This window comes from Poecilia reticulata, linkage group LG11, assembly GCF_000633615.1.
Source record: "Poecilia reticulata strain Guanapo linkage group LG11, Guppy_female_1.0+MT, whole genome shotgun sequence".
NCBI lineage: Eukaryota > Metazoa > Chordata > Actinopteri > Cyprinodontiformes > Poeciliidae > Poecilia > Poecilia reticulata.
The window spans coordinates 14,373,942-14,391,141 of record NC_024341.1 but is presented as its reverse complement, the minus strand read 5'-3'; the positions used below and the strand labels follow the sequence as shown (position 1 = coordinate 14,391,141).

Here is a 17,200-nt window from a genome sequence, read left to right as displayed (position 1 = left end):
TGTGTGTGTGTGTGTGTGTGTGTGTGTGTGTGTGTGTGTGTGTGTGTGTGTGTGTGTGTGTGTGTGTGTTCTGTAATCCAAGCTGTTCTGTTCAGCGTAATAGGGACCAGATTTAGTTGAGCTTGCATGTTTGAGAGTCTCTGTGACTCGTTCACCTTCAGGAGACCTTCCAGACTTGCTTCAAGTGTATAAATCAAACACCTTAGAGTTAAGAGGCTCTCGGACGAAGAGAGAAAGAAAAGCCGAGTGAAGAAAAGCAGGTGCATTACTCCACAATAAACCGATCCAGTTTTACAGATGAAATGACGACGAGCCTGATTTCAGCTCTTGCCTCTGCAAATAGGCCTTATCATTAAACTTTCCACAAAGGACTGACCTGATTGGTTTGTGTCATAACAGGGAAAGCACGGTTGTAGGGATTAAAAGCTGAAAATAAAATAAAAATTATTTCCAAAGCAACCAATGCAACCTGTGATGCGGTTGCCTTACTGTAACATGCAGAGTGTTGTATTTAAATTTGACCTGTGTTTTTAACCAAATTAAGGACATTTTTTTGTGAAATAGTGTGTTTATCTGTGTTAAATGTTGCTCAGTGGTAGGAAATATTCATATTTCTGGGTTTTCTTGTAGAGAAAACAGCTTTTTTTTTCCTTATGAATGAAGCAGCTTCTCATCCGTACACTGCAGGTTTATTATGTGATTTCTTTTCCAGTGGGTGACCTCTGTATCTGTAAGCATGCCTCAATTTACTGCCAAGCTGTGGCTCCAATGTGCACTGCGACTGTAACAACCCTAGAAGAGCTCTCCCTGCAGCAGGTTCATAAATCGGTCAATTTTTATTGCTGTCCGTCAGCCTGACCTTATCTTTTATTTGACACTTACCAAGCAGCCCCACACTCCCCTTAATACCAAACAAAAGCCATTTTGTCAGTAGAAAAATGGTCCTAAAGCCCCTTCAGTTTGACCTTTTCATCTCCAAACTCGTATGCATCGTCTTTTATCATGAACACAGGAACACTGACAGTCCACCCACACATACACCTCCACAGTCTGGAGGCAGCCTTCATCTGTGTGTCCACAACAACACAACACACACACACACACACGCAGAGCGTGCAGACTAATATGACGGAGATCTAGTTTGTGCGTCACTGCAGTGGGGAAAAGCTCTGACCTGAGGGGACCTAATGCAGCCAGCATCTTACTGCCCTGCTTCTCCCTCTTTCTAATTCTGACAGTTAGCTCCACTGACCTACTTTAGCCCCAACACACTCCAGCAATCATTATTTTTCTGCAGCTTTCCCTGAAAGAGGGGAGAAGGCAGAAAGTGAGCGAGAGAGAGACAACTTGACTGCTTTGCATGTTGCCTTTTTAAGTACATTTTAATGGCGCAACATTCAGCAAGAAAGGAGATGCAACGGCAGAAATTCGCCTGTTTGTCTTCAGATTAAAGATTGTCTCGTTTTTTGGCTAAAGATGCTTGCACGAAGTTTCCACCTTCTCCTAGCCTTTTCTGCTCAGATCTCTCATGGTTCCCATGGCGTTGCGCTGAGGGCAGCACAGGGTGTGTGAGATTTACATTTAGTGGTTTGGATCTTCCTTTGCGATGAGGTAACTGTTCCCAGTAAGAAGCGTGGCGGACCACCTGGGAATCTTTACAAGGCAGAAACGTTTTGGAGAAGTCTGGAGATGAGAGGTTTCATCGCTGGTCACAAGTTCAAATAAATGAGCATCGGCGTTGGTTAGTGAAATGGTGTTCTTCTTACCAGCATGATGTTCACATGTAATTTAACTTTCTTTCTTTAGTTATATATTGGTTGAATAAAAAGGCCCTTGCTAGATCTAAATTACTCCCAAAAGTGCTAATTACCTCGGGACGATGCAGACATCCATCCATCCAGCGTCCAACACTTTAGTCAATCAAAAATGAACATTTATTGTGTTTTTTCAGTTCTTGCCATGAGCGACTCGAGAGGATTTCAATACCAAGTTTCCCAAATCCTGTTGTGTGTAGTTACATGTATTAAAAGCATGACAGCCTCAGTGTAGCTGTACTTTAAAGTGAAATACAACTGAGGATAATTTGCCTCTCCAGAAGTAATTACAGCACATTTAGAAAAAAAATCACTCCTTTCCTTTCTTGCTGGCACAATGGACAAGTGGTGATTATTGTTACCTCACAGAAAGAGGGTTCTGGCCCCAGTGAGCAGAATTAAGGTAATTTAGAAAGAGGATCACTAAATCCACTTGTTATTAATAGAACAATAATCAAGCTAATATTCCATAAAACGTTTTTACAAGCCTGGTAGCTTAACCCAATTATGATTCTTTTTCTTTTGTATGAGGGCTTGTGCAAATATGAAAGCATTTTCACCAATTGGTTTGTGGTGAATCTCTTTTAAAAGGAAAATGTTAAACCAATATAAATCATCTGAAAAGACTTGCCTTTTGTTTCTTTTTTTTTTAAAAAGGTCACACTTAAAACTAAAATATGCAGTATTTTCCAAAACTGAGGGCAGCTAAAAGTGGTGCTGAATGATTGGTCATTTGTTGCCTTAAAACAAGGTTTTAAGCAATTTTATTCAAAGGGGGCAGATATTTCTATATCACTGAAGGCAGTCCACTAACACTTTCTGCTAGTGGCATAAGCCATTGTGTTTGGACTCTGCAGCTAAAGTATACTGCCTAAAGTCAGCAGCGTCTGAGCACTGGAACACACTGCAAAAAGCAAAAACTTTTTTGTTCCCCAGTTGCTACATGCAGGACCATGAAAGATGTTCTTAAAATGTTATGAGGAAACAGGGTAAAATGTCTCGTTTGCTCATTTTGAGAGATTTCTGTGACTGTGTGTGTGTGTGTGTGTGCGTGTGTGTGTGTGTGCGTGTGTGTGTGTGTGTGTGTGTGTGTGTGTGTGTGTGCTGCTGTTGTTGATGTTCTTCTCTATGTGTTGCCTCCAAGGGAGAGAGATTCCACCTGCTATATGCCAGCTGTCATTAAAGTCCAAAGCAGTCAAAGCACGCAGCATGCAACTGAGTCATGTCTGTGTTTCACGTGACAGGAGATACATGAATAAGTACATCTAGATAAAATGGTAGATAACACAAATACAGCATAGCTTTTGTTTGTTTATTTTAGTGCAGCAAAGACAGAGCAGAGCTTTCAGTGTGTCTGACAATAAATCAGCCCGCACATCATCTGCAACCTGAGCAGAGGTGACAGCGAGCGTCTCCCTTATTTCAGTGTCACACGTTCACCATCAGCTGATCCTCTGCCCTGAAGTTGGCTTTCCTTCCTGACTCCTGCACAAAAAAGTTTCTAAAAAGAAAGTCAAACAAAAGTTCTGGATAGTGAAAAGTATGCATGCAGCTGCAACACAGAATATTAAAATAAACAGGTGAAAACAGAAATGCACATTTTTCCAGCATAACACGAGCATTCTGCAAAAGATGCAGTCTGCAAGCAGTTGTTACTCAGCTTTATCCCTCAATAGAAAGCTTGTAAAAAATATTAACTCAAAATTTCTTTAACATACAAACCTAACAGTGCAATGCATTAGTGTAGGGTTAGTAACATTTAAAATGACAAATACTTTGAAAACATATAATATTCCAGTGACTGTAGTACGGTAGACCAAAAGTGTCACAATTCCAAAAAAAAAAAAGTCATTTAAAATTAGCTTATTTGAAAATAATAAAAATAATAATCCACATAGATTACACTTCAGCAGTCTGTTCTCTTATTCTAAAATGTTACATTTTAACATCTTTTTAGATTTTCATGCATTATCGCATGCTTTGACTGCTTCAGCAAAAAAGTGATTTGTATTAAAAAATTAATTCAAATCAGTCCTTTTTGCTCCAGTTTCAACTACAACATTTACTCTGATACGAACAGTCGTTTGTTAGCATGTTTCTCCCAACGGCCCACTTTGAATTTGCGAAACATGCAACGACAAGACAAGTTTTACTCTTCTTAAAATCAGTCTGTCATAAGCATTTTACTCGTAATGTAGATGTCAAATGTTATTCTCGTGACATCTGACCTCAGAATAAGGTCAAATTAAACTCTAAGTCTTGTATGTGGTTTGTTTTTCTATGACAACATGTTATTTGCCCTCAAAGTCCCTTCAAGCTATCCAACACGTGTTGGATACATATCCAACACATATATTGGATATATGTGTGAAAATTTGCAGTTGAAAATTTTGTTGATGCCCATCTTAGTTTTTTAATTCATGAATTTTCTTAGTTTACAAACTTTATGCTCACAAACAATACCTGTTGACTCCCTTTTTGAGTTATTGGTCATAGCTGAATTGTTTTATTTTTCCACTACTTTCTGGTTTTTCTTTTCTTTAAATTCAGGATTACAGCTGTAAGCATTGTGTCCAAAGGAAAGACTGTTTCTGATAGATGACAAAAAAAATCTTTTCCCCTCCTAAATAGTTAAATTTGCACTCTTGTAAAGATTCAAGATGCACCCTTTATTTGTTGTTCCTGTCTTGCAGATGGTGCAAAATTGCACGATTTATTTAGTGAGTTTTTCTGCAAACATTTTCTTGAGAAAGTTAATATCATGAATCTCAACTCGGATGTATCCACAAGAACCTGCTGCTTGTTTCTCATTGACGGACTCTGGTTAAAGATCAACCTGCAGCTGTTTCTTCTTTGGTTTACTGACTGCATGTGTGCATGGTGTTCTCTCTGCAGTGTGTCTGAACATGCTGGCTCCCCCCATAAATATAGCTGCTGGTCAGTGGCTGCTGATGACAGCCATAATTACAGGCTGAGCTGTCCAACAGCTGAAGAAGAGAGAAAGAGGGGGTGTGTTTGTGCAAGTGTGGATACTGGTGTTCAAACTGAAGTGCTCACACACACACACACACACACAAAAAAAATCCTGCAGAGCTCCCAGGAGGTTTGCACTGGGGATGGAACAAATTGGGAAACAATGGGATAAAATCTTTGCATACCCTCCTTGTCATTAGATCTGTTTCAGTTGGCTCTTACTAATTTCTAACCAGGTTTCTGGAGCTTTTGTATTTTCATTTTTCAATTATGAAGGTAACGCATTCTCACTTTTGCACTTTACGAACACTTTTTGGCCCCAAAGTAAAGTTAATTTTCAAACAACTTAACCGAACGCCTGAGCACCTCTGATCCTTCCCATTAAGGTTATTTCAAAGTCTCGTCTGCTCCTAATGATGGATTAAAAAGGACAAGTCATTTTCTGCTCCCGTCGCTTTGTGGAAGGGTGAGGTGAATCGGATTTGTATGGACTCAGCGGAACAACATATCCACTTATGGAGTCCAATTATGCTGGCAGGAGCACACTGAGATGAGTCACTCCTCAAAATCCAGCTGCAGGAAGGACATTTTTTCCTCCACCTTAAACGGCGGTACCTGTGCTTTACGCTGTTTGTGGCTTTTTAAAGATGGAAATGTTTGTCTTTTTTTAGATTCCTTTCATGTAGATTAGATTCCTTTCATGTAATTTACTTTGTTTGCTCCTCGCTTTCCAGGGGAAAATCCCTCTGCCTGAGATAAATGGATTAAGATCAATAGAAAAAACACCTTACTGGTAAACTGTGAAATGCCAGATAATGAACCCAGTGGGTAGAAAAAGGAGCAAAGTGCACTACTTCAGATCTATTACCTTGTTTAAGATGCACTATCCCAAATAAGATTATAAAGTTTTAGCAATAAAAAGCTAAAGTGAGAGTAGAGCAGTGGTTTCCACTTCCAAATCCTCGAGGGTTTTGTACCTGAATGCTTTAAATGTGTCCCTGCACCATTTAAGCTTAAGGTTGAACCACATCAGTATTTCTTCAGTTTTTGTAGCGACATGACAAAGACCCGTTCTTTGAAATTTGGTGTTTAGAACCAGGGAAACATCTAAAACATGTTGGACCAGAACTGGGAATCACTGGTTTAAAGAGAACCTATGCTGCATGTCATTTCCCTCTAGAAACACACCTAACCCAACCTCTTGGAAGTAATAGAAGTACTGAGGTTTAGTAGTGTTTGTGCAACGTTTGGCGTATAGATTCTTTATAATAGTCCAGCAATTTATAGCAGTTAAACGCCACAGCTGTGTATTTTTATGGCTTTCGCTCATCCACACTTCTTCACAAAGAGAGGTTGTACACAAGACTATTAGTGGAACTAGATTAGTCGAATATAAAACATCCGTAGTGCAAACACTCTGATTGATGCTTCTGTTCTGCTGCTGAATTCAGTGGCTAGGGGATTTTTAAAAAATGTGCAAATCTAGAATTCAACTGTTTAAAGACAATTCTTTCTTTCAGCAATAATAACTGTCAGTCTGTTGGTTATAAAGTTTTTGAAAATATAACCACCTAAAATGGCAGCTGCAGGACCAAAACGCTACCAGCCTCAACCAGTCCAACATGTCAATAAAGGTTTCCAGTTTACAGCAATCAGAGCAACGCAAGTCGGAACGGCATGGTCAATATTCTGGAGTCTGACCGGATCACAGAATATGCTCTGTGAACCATTTAACGACTCTGTGATATTATAACACTTCTTCATTCTCTGGATGTGAACAAATTAAAGTCCCGAAGGGTTTTTCTCTTATTGCAAGACGCCAAAAGTCCGACTAAATCAAAGTTAAAGCTGATGAATGGAAATATGCGCTAAAAAGAAATGAAGCCAAATAAATACTTGGAGCATACTGCAGCTGTGACATGGCCAGTGTTGCTGATTGCTGAAATATTGTGCAGGACAATTTAGTCTGCGTCCATCTTGTGCTTATTTTACCATAGAGAGCTAAAATTAAAACAATGAAATGAAATTTTACCTTTACCTGATCTCTTTGTACATGCAAATGTTAAATAAGGTGATATATTGCAAATACTGTATTAATTACCTAAAATAAAATCAGTCTGAATTTGGAAGCCTTTTTATTTTACTACATGCATTGTTTTTATTTAAAATTTGGGCTTTAAAAAGAGCTGATTCAGTCTGATTTACATTGGATGAGAAATAACAAAAGGACAAACACATATCATGATGTTCAACCCCCACCGCCTTCACCACATGATGGAGTCTCGGGGTTATTCTTCTCAGATCTGGGTTATAAAATCGGCTGGTCCCGCCCACTCGGTAACATCTCTGGCCTCTGATTGGTCCCCCGTTGTTGAGGAGGAGCGCCTCAAACACAAACTGGAATGTGTGCGGGTCGGCTCGGTGTTGGCCGTGTGTGGACGTCTGGCTGCGACGTCTGATTATCAGGGACGAAACGACGGTAATCTACTCGCCGCTGCCTGCTTCTTCTGGCTTTGCATTATATGTTTTAAAGCTGCGCCGGAAAAATCCTGCAAGAAAAATCAAGCCTCGGCGCTGAAAGCGAAGACACACTTTCTCCTGTGTTATTATTTTTTTTGTTATTTTTTGTTTTGTTCTTTTTTTTTTTTTTTTTTTTTTTTTTTTTTTTTTTTTTTTTTTTTTTTTTTTTTTTTTTTGGTAACGGATGGATGGACAGGCGCAGGTAGACGGGCAGAGACGCTGTTGAGGAGCCGCTCTTACTGGTGAAGTTTTGCAGAGGTGAGTTGAAGCATCCGGGAGTGCAGATCCATGCAGAGCGTGTTGGATGACAAGCGTCTCCGGGGTTCAGGGAGGGAAATCTCCCTTTTCCCCCCCTTCTCACACACAGCTGTGGAGGGGGAAGATCTTCCATTCTCTGGGGCAGTGGGTTAGTAGATCAAGGCGATGCATGAACTGGCTGATGCAAACGGACAACAGCGCGGCCGGCAGTAATTCAGTTCATAATTCTGGTTTTGCAGATGATAAATATTTAGTACTTGATCCGCTTTCTAAATCAGTGTTTTGTTTAGTTTTCTCCCCTGTTCCATCTATGGACCATTACAGCTAAATAAGCTAAACAAAAATAATTTAACATGGATGCTTTGATCCTGAGATTCACTGATCATTTTTGTGACTAAGATTCAAACAATTATGTAAAGCAATACTGATTTTAGTTTTAGCTAATTTAATTTTTTTATATATATATTGAAAAAATAGTGTATGTAAATCTTATAATGCATATTTATAGTATACCATGCTATTCTGTCACAAGCAATCATCAGATATTTAAAATGGGACCAGAGGAGATGTCACACTGTGTGAGAGGGAGGGCAATTGGTGTTACACTTCACTTCAGCAGCATTTCATTCTAATTCCTTCTAATTTCAAAACATGATTTGAGTTTATTTAAATTACCTTCAACGTTTTATAGTAGTGATTAGTCTAGTTAGCACAATTAGCACAGCTAGCTTTGCTGAACGTAAACATCAGTCTCTGAGGATCCCCTCCAGATTTATTCTGTCAGATTTCCAGAACGTTGCCCACATCTCCTAGTCTAACATGACCTTTGATCCAGACTTTGAAAAGGTGCAAAAGAGAGCCATTATGTTCAGCTTCCTGTTATGCAGCAGCCTGAAGGAAAAGCGAGCATGACATTCGCTTCCATTCTTCAAGCTTCCAACACTTGGCTTATTCTAAGAGAAACTTATTCAGCTCTACTTGGTAGAAACTTCCATACGAAAGAGTGTTTCTTTCAACACGCTAGCGTTCAGAAATGGCTCTTTCGCTGACTGGTGTGCAACATCGTTTCTCCTTGGTGAGGCTGAAACATGAGGTCCAGCCTGTTGGTTTTAGGAAATTCCTTTGCCAATTTTTTTTCTTTTTTTCGCTTGTCATGAAGGTCAAAGGTTATCATTGCCACCCACAATGGACCTGTCGGTTAAACCAGAGTAAACAAACAGAGGATCAGGTCCATTGTCTTTAAAGTGTCCCACCAGTTCTCTTCCTGCCAGGATGCCTTTTAGCTGTCAGCTGGCATTGCATTTCCAGCTGCATCTCCTTCACGCTGATCAAAGGCTTGTCCTGCATTCACAATGCTCTAACATATTTTTATCCAGATAACTGATCAGCATGCCATGCAGTTTTTGTTTTCCCCCGCAGGCTGCCTGTGTAGCTTCTGGGGTAAAAGTTTTTCTTTATTTTCTTTAAGTGCAGCGCCAGCCTGACTTTGATATGGTTAAGTGGAAGCGCTTTGCTTCGCTGCCAGGCTGTTTGGGCCATGCCTAAGCTGAAAAAGGGGGGGTTGGTGTGTGTGCCTTTTTTGTGCCAAGCTGAGAGAGGCTGCAGGGATGCAAGACCGGCGTCTGTTCCCACAAGCTTTCCCATCACCTTCTCTCCACTTTACCACAGCCGGCTTTTCATTCCCTGCATCTGCTGCCCTCCTCGGTCTCAGCCCACTTTCTTTCTCCTCCTTTTCTTTTCCTCCCCGTCTCTCACTTTCCCTGGCATACACATACAAGGACAAGAGCACACGCACGCACACACACACACACACACACATGCACTCATTTCCTTTTTGTTTCCCCCCAAAGCCTCATTAAAGAAATTATGACTGTGTGGTTTGGAGGAAAATCAGACACTCTGTCATTTTTGTTGGGTTTTCCCCTTGACTTTAAAAACAAAACAGCCGTGTTGATGCGAGCAGAGAAAACCAACAACACCTGAAAGCTAACTTTTTTCTCTCTCTCTTTTTTTTATGACTGACAGTTTCTTAAAGCTCAGGGTAATTCCTCCGGGCTTCTTGTTCTGTCAAAACTCAAACATGTCCACTTAAGACAATAGAGGATTGGTGAATCCTTTCTTTAAGCTGATGAATCTTATGCTGTCGGCTGTTTAACAGGCATGCCACTGTTAGCTTGCTAACTTTAGTTTTAAATTATTCTAAGCATTGTTTTTGTTTTCGCTGTAAATCTACAATATTGCCAAAGCTCTTTAGTCACCCACCAAATTGTTGAATTCAGATGTTCCACCCACTGCCATGGCTGCAGACTGTAGGCTTGCATCCTGCTTCTTCAAGCATTTATGAGAGCGAGGTCAATGGATGCTCAGGTGCATAACTGAAAACTTTATCCAGACTCTGTAGCTACAGATCTCTGATCTTTATGTGGACCACAGATTAGCTCAATATCAGTGTACAGAAATCTTAGAGGAACGGGGCCCTTGGCTTTTCGGCCAAGGGCCCCGCAAAGCGTTGATGCAGTGGTGTAACTCATGCCACCACTGGGCCAGAGATACACTTCTTGACCTGAAAATCTATGCCTCTTTATCTGGAAATCCAGTTGATGGGTCTCTGTTTGGTAGTTGCTGGAATATTTGAACCTTGTCAAGAGTAAAGTTTTGTGGATTGTCTGAACTTGAGCCCTTAGTTCCAGTGGGGACAGTTTGGGATGGTCCCTTCCTAATCTAACATGATTGTTCACCAACACACAAGGAAAAGTCCAGAAAGACATGGATGGGAAAGTTTGGTGTCCTCAATCTGTAAGTCAGGCCGTCTCATCCATCGTCAGTGTCTGACCTCACAAATATGAGGTGTCTGACCTCACAAATATGAGGTCAGACACTGACCTCCCAAAAGATTCAACTCTGTTAAAGCAGGATAGTCTGGCTACGTTTTAACCCTAAGAATTAAGAATGATTAAGAATACTCTTGGCAATACCGTGCAATTCCGAACTTCTTCCATCTTTTTTTAGGATAAGAAAAGCTTCCTGGCAGCTGGTCAGCAGTGTGCAGCAGCACTGCCACTCTATGCTCTCTAATTACCATACCATTCGCTACAATCTGAAAGCAACTCTTGCTTTCAGATTGTACAAATCAAAGATTGTGAAACTCTCAGTGCTGCAAGTGATATCCAGCATTCATAAGCAGCATGCAAGTCTTGCTTTGTGGTTTGTCCAAACATTTGACAGAGTCTTGCTTGATTTCCATCTTCATCACGCTTGCTTGGTTGGTATTTTCTGTAGAAAGGCGGACTGTAGCACACAGGAAGTGGCAGGCTTGGATTTGAAACGGTGGTATGTAAAATATGTGCTAGTGGCATGGTTGTACCCAGAGTCTCCATCCAGTAAGTCGGTGTGGCTGTGAAACTAAATATCACAGGCAATAATACTGACAAGTCGCCACAGTATGTAAGATGGCCACAGGGTGGCTTTAAAATGACAGGCCAGCCGCGGGGTGATGAAACATTACTTTTGTCTATGTTTTGTTCCTTCTGCTGTCAACGATTTGGAAGACAAACCCATTTTAGAGGAAGCTTTGCAACTTTTCTTTGGTTTTATCCAAATCAAAACATTTCGGTAGACTCATCATTCAACCCCATGTGACATAAATTACTGTCTACTTTAGAGCTTGATTATAATATTGTTGACAAAAAGAAGAGTTTATTTTTGGTCCAGTTCTCAGATATGAAGCTCTTGACCTTCTCTCTTCCTAGGACAGCCTCTTGTTCGTCCTCTTAATGTTGCTTTTCTGTCCATGTCTGTCTCCATCTATGAGTCGTGCCGGTAAGGGAAGGGAAAGGGTACATTCTTACAGCAGGAGAGTCTGCTTTGTTTCCTCGCTTTATTGATGGTTGAAATATTAACTGTTCTTTAGAATGCAGTTTACACAGGAAGCTTTTACTGTTAATATTTCACCGAGATTAGGTTTTAGGATGCCTTAAACGATTTAAACTATAAACATTTTGATGGTGCCACTTGGTGCGCAGGAATATCAAATTCGCCTTTTGTTACGACCAAACCATGAAAAAGCAAGACTCTTAATTTGGAAAGCGGCAATGAATTTTATTTTGAACGCTTGGGTACACTGGTACTCTGGAGTAATACATAGGATTTTATTTTGAAATGCCAAACCGACTCATATTTCCATTTCACTGGCTCAATTAAAAAAAGTTAGGCTTTTATTGTGAAATGTTGGCATTAGTTCTGTTTATAATGTGGAACCTAAATTTGCAATGATCTAAATGGTCAAATATGGAGTCTTTTATTTTGAAGATCATCTGCAAAAAAAAATGTGTGTTAAACTTCCAGCATGATTATTTTTATCTTCACTGGTTTAGTTCTATCTGCAAACTTTATTTTGGAAGTCTTTAATTACTCATTAAGTTAATTGCTGGTTTTGGCCCATTAGGAATTTAGATCCTTCTTTTACTTTTAATTAAATTTTAGAACAGCGTGACACTTATACCGAGGAGTATCTTTGAGCTTTACACATAAGACATGGAGTCTCCGTGTTATCTGCATGATTCCTGTCTTTTCTTGGGCGAGTGTGAAGAATCTCCCTGCAAAGCAAAATCAACAAAGATGCGAAAGGTCTGACTAGACGGTCACTAGACTAAATGCTCATTTTGCGTTTCAGAATCTTGCAACTCTAAAGATAAACAGAAAATCGGGACAGCCTATTTAAAAACATACAATAAAGTTATTTTTAATGTCTGTCAAGGTGCTTTCAAACTTATTTTTAGCAACAGTCTTTCAAATCGTTGCACAAAGATTTCATTAAAAAAAACCTTCCTGTGCTTGTTGATCATATGCAGAACGGACGGAGACAAACGTCCCATCAGGTCGGATAAGGTGAGTTTCTGCTTTGAGTCAGAGGTTATCTGGCCTCTGGTGCGACTGCAGGGCCTTATCAGCCTGACCTGACAGGTCCAGTCCTGCTATCACTGCCTCCTCGCTGGGTGTGGGAGATGATTCTTCCTCGGTTTGGGAGCTTCTGGTGTCAAGAAGGCTGTTTGGCTGTTACCGTTGTCGGTATGTGGAGGGAAGCGTAGAGTTTGGGAGTGGACGGACGATTGGGACTGAGAAAACTGGAAGGAATGATTTGTGGATGTGGGCGACGGTGTTCTCTGGGGCCGGTCAGCAGGACGGGAAAGGAGAACGGTGATTGTGGCCACACAGGTTGTTGTGTCTGGGAATGTTAAAATCTAAACGGTGATTTTATCGAAACCGGCTGACAAAATTGTGCAGTCATTATCCTTAGTTAGATCCAAGATAGTTTTTTTTTTGTCCACCCACGATGAAATGGTCAATATTATTCATATGATTGTTAGAAAATGTAGTTCAGACCGTGTGTGCTTCTCTAAATGACTGAAAACGTCGCTGTTTATTAAAACTTAAATATCCACATTTCTTCCTCCTTATGTGACTATGTCTTGTGTTTTTGTGCTGTTATGCAATGTTTTGTTTTTGTAGCACTTTTTTTTTTTCCAATTTCGCTACTTCCTGTTTTCTGAATGTTGCAACCTGGATGAACTTTCCTTACCGTAGGTGTATAGGAAAGCTGCAGATAAAGGAGACTTTCTTGGAGGCTCTGCAGCCTTTTGGACTAGTGCTGATTAAGCAGAACCCCCTCTCCAACCTGCAAATAAGAAAAAAAAAAAAAAAAAAGAAAGTATGCATTTTGTGCTTCCAGTGATATCACATCCAAGTCATTGCACTTATACACTATAAACACAGAAACCATCTGTTTGCTTGGATTTGTGGGTGTTGAATAAGTAAGAAGCAGTGCTTTATGAGGAATGATGAACAGTAGAGTTAACGTCCTGCTAGCGGGCGAATGCGAGTTTCTGAGGGACATCTACTGCCACGAGCACTTGCTCATTTCTCTCGTGGGTTTTCCATCTTTCTCGCTTTACTTTTCTGTCCCACTCCACATTTCTCTCTCTCCATCCCTCTCCCTGGATCTTTCTCTATTCCCTTCCCATCTGTTTTCCTCCCTGCCTTCCCCTCCCCGTCCTGTCTCCAAACTCCTCCATAGATACAGGCGAAGAATTTATGGAAGGGAGTTTGAACCTATCCTCACCCTGCCTCTCGCTGTCTCCGAGCAGATCGGCACAACATTCCTTGTTTGCGCACAAATGTGAAAACGCTTTCCCCTTAATCATCAGCTCCGACTGTGCCATACAGATGAACTTGATATCATGAGTGAGCTGCGATGTTTGAAATACTGCCAGGGAGTTGCGGCTGCGTTATGGCTGCCATAAGCGTATAGGGTCATAAGCTCATAATCTGTTTTGGTATGTGGTGCTCTGTCTCTGCGGAGTCCAGCAGATAGAGGATTCGCTGTGGGTCCCCATCTGTGTGTCATGATCCCTTTATGTCTGCTGCTTTGTTTTGGTGGCAGGGCGGCAGATTGGTGACACATCCAGCTGCAGCCGTCTGGATGGTTTTCCCCGTGGTTGCTGGCAATAAGTCGGACATGAGCCGTCAACGTTTCTCTCTCGGCTCCAGCCTCCTGCCACCGTGACGCTCGTGCAAAATAAAGGGCACGAGCGTCCTGGATGACGGATGTGTTTTCATGGCATTGTGCAATAGTAGAGTGGGGTTAGAACGGCCGTTCCTGCTGTTAGTAGAGTAGTTTTAAAGTTTGGTTTTCTCAACAAAATCGTCGTTATCTTAAGACGCTGCTAAGAGCGCCACTTAAACCACTACTAAACGAGCTTTGAAACCAATATCAAGGATATTTCTTAAGGTATTGGAAATACATTTTCTAGCATGTTGTCTTTATTTCTACACACTTGAAATGTTGCATAAAAAATTTGTTTTAATGATCGACGTCCTGCTGGAAGGTGGACCTCAGTTTCAAGGCTTCTGTTGCCTCTGTATTTCACTTAATGCACCTTTTCATCAAATTTGACCAGATTTTCTGCTCATGCTCAAAAAAAAAAATCCCACAGCATGATGCTGCCACTGTTTTTTTTTTTTCATGGAAATAATATATTTGCAGTAATTCATTCTATATATCTTACAACATATTTCTTTCAAAAATGCTTTTGTTTTCATTCTTCCATAAAGGCCAGAATTGTGGAGTGTACCATAATGTTTTGTCATCAGATTTCCCCACCTGAGCTATGGATCTCTGCAGCTCCTCCACCTTTACTATAGGCCTCTTGGCTGCTTCTCTGATTATAATCTCCTTGTCTAACCTGTCAGTTTGGGCGTGTTAATTGGTGTCCAGTTGTGTGAAACTCTTTCCATGTTCAGATTATGGACTTCACAGCTCTGAGAAGCTGTGAAGTCAGTGGATTATACTGTTAACAGCTCAGTATAATCCACTGTATCCAATGTTGCTCTATTGTGCACAATCCAAATGAAATAGACTGAAGTTTTGTGGTTGTTCAAGGGACAAACCACAAAAGCCGTAGCCGTATGGCTACTTTTACAAGATGCTCAACAATTAAAATATAACGGATCAGGATTTTAAATTGAGGCAACGGAATGACATGATTAGAAGAGAGATAAAGTAGGTCCCGTTTGAAAAAGATTTCATTCGTCGTCTTGTCTCCGGTTTTCATCTGAACAGTGAGTTTGTCTCGTAGGGTGAGCAGATGTGTGGAGAGACAGATGGTAATGATATAGCATGGAAAACCTTTTACATTTTTCATCCTTATCATTATTCACTGACTCAGTTTCCCCCCTCAGTCTGTTTTTTTCTTTTTTTTAAAACTTTTTTAATATTTAGATTCACATAAAAAAAACTGAAAAATGCTTCCTCTGCTGGTATCAGACAGCCGCTGCACTTCTAAGGCCCCTCAATCTCGAGTGTACTTTAGTTGTTAAATGTTTAATTTCTAGTGCTTCGTAAGTGGCTGTATTAGAAGAGCTTCAAGACATATTTCATGGCTCTTCTCCCTGCTGAGCCTTTGCACCGAGCCGCCTAATGGTCTCCAGCTGAAACATGTAACAGTGAAACTGGAGTTGATGCAGAGGGGCACAGCTGTATCCTCCAGTGGATTTCTCTGCCAGGGAGAGATGATTTTTAGTTTTATCGCGATTTTCTTTTTATTTTCCTTTTCGGCATTCAGAAGCTTTGTAAATTGTTGTTGTGCAGTTAGGATTATGGTAATGGCTTCGTCAAGGCTACAGGAGGAATGAGCAGAACATTAATCCACCATGACCAGTTTGGAAATTACACCCAGAGTGATGCTGCTGCTGGGATGTGTTGCACTCCTATGAAATAAATATAGCTGGAGAGCGGGAGCTTACGGGTTGGTACGTTTGACCGAGAAACATCAGAAATGCTCAAATTGATCAGTAGGGTTTACATAGCTGTGCCTCGTTTCGTTGTTTAAAACTACAAAAACGTAAAATCAGAAGCATGATGTCATTTTCAAACCATCCATTTATGGATTTTTTTGGCTTTTATTTCATGCTCAGTTTGCTGTGAAAGCCGTCGCTATCACAGTAGCTGCTGTCAGCGAGGAGAATGTTATCTTTTACCTCTAAAAATCACAAATGAAGCCGAAACAACCGGCGCAGGCCTGTTTACGTGGCGCCTGCATTCCGGCGCTGGTCATTTTTTCATCCGTCACATAAAACGAACCGAACAAAACGGCTGGTTCTCATGCTTACCGGACAATTTACTGACAAATTCAGTAAATCAATAACGGGATCGCCTTAGGTAAGGGAAAATTCATGTCCAAGATACAATGAAACAAAGTTATCGCAGCGTCATACATTGTTTAGACATTAAGTAAAGAAAGATAAGTTTTGTTTTTTTTATATATCATTTAAAGAAACAGCAACAACATTTGCTTATAAATCTTGGCCAAACTATAAGCCGACTTCTAAAACGTTACAAACACAAATTGTCTGAAATGTCATCTTCATACACAATTTAGTTTTTTGTAATCTGTGAATACTTTGCAGGCTTGGGGGCTTGAAAAAAGCAAAAGCGACTGCTTCCGTCCTAGTTAGTTTTTTGTTTGCAAAGATATCCTGACATTGCATCATTTGTTTCAGCTTTTAATTCGTATTAGAAGAAAGAAAAAAAATTATATACTGGAAACTTGTTGTATCCACGTAACTCAAACCCTCCTCCTCTGTTGCTGCTAAAGCATGAATGTGATTTAAAAAGAAATTTCTTATTGGGTAGATGGCCTTGATGACGGTACGGGTTTCAGTTCTCAAACGACATTACATGCTGCTCTCCGCCGCTGAAATGTCAATGACAGCTGCCTGAATGTAACTTCAGTCCAGACACGCCTGACTTAATCCGGTCATCTGTCCATTTAAATGCCACTTTGTATCCTGACCCTAATTTTTTTTTCCCTCTCTCTGCCCCACGAGGATCCAGATGACCTATAATTAGAACAGAGTGACTATAATCACATCTCGATGACAAGAGAGGAAGTCTGACCACTCTTACGCTCCCGTCGGGGTCAGGAGGAGCTTCAGAGGCCTTTGAACTGCTAGAAAAGTTTCTGGAGTGGCGAGGAATAAGATTTGGCTTTTATTAGGCATTGACTGCAGAGGAGAATGTGAGAACATGTGACAGAGGTGATGAGGAGATGAAGCGGGGTTAAATCAGGACGCTGCCA

The 17,200-nt window shown here is 40.6% G+C and overlaps 1 protein-coding gene across 4 annotated transcripts in view; it reads left to right on the top strand.

The window, feature by feature from the left end:
- ripor2 (RHO family interacting cell polarization regulator 2) overlaps window positions 1–17,200 on the top strand; it is a 69,852-nt gene that overhangs the window by 14,137 nt on the left and 38,515 nt on the right. Inside the window, exons 1-2 of one of the 4 annotated variants that reach the window (XM_008422032.2) lie at window positions 7,198–7,266; window positions 7,504–7,565. The exons of the other annotated variants lie outside the window; for them this stretch is intronic. The gene's annotated coding sequence lies outside the window, so the exon portion shown is untranslated. Of the gene's footprint in view, window positions 1–7,197; window positions 7,267–7,503; window positions 7,566–17,200 lie in introns of those variants that run through there. 4 annotated transcript variants of the gene reach the window in all.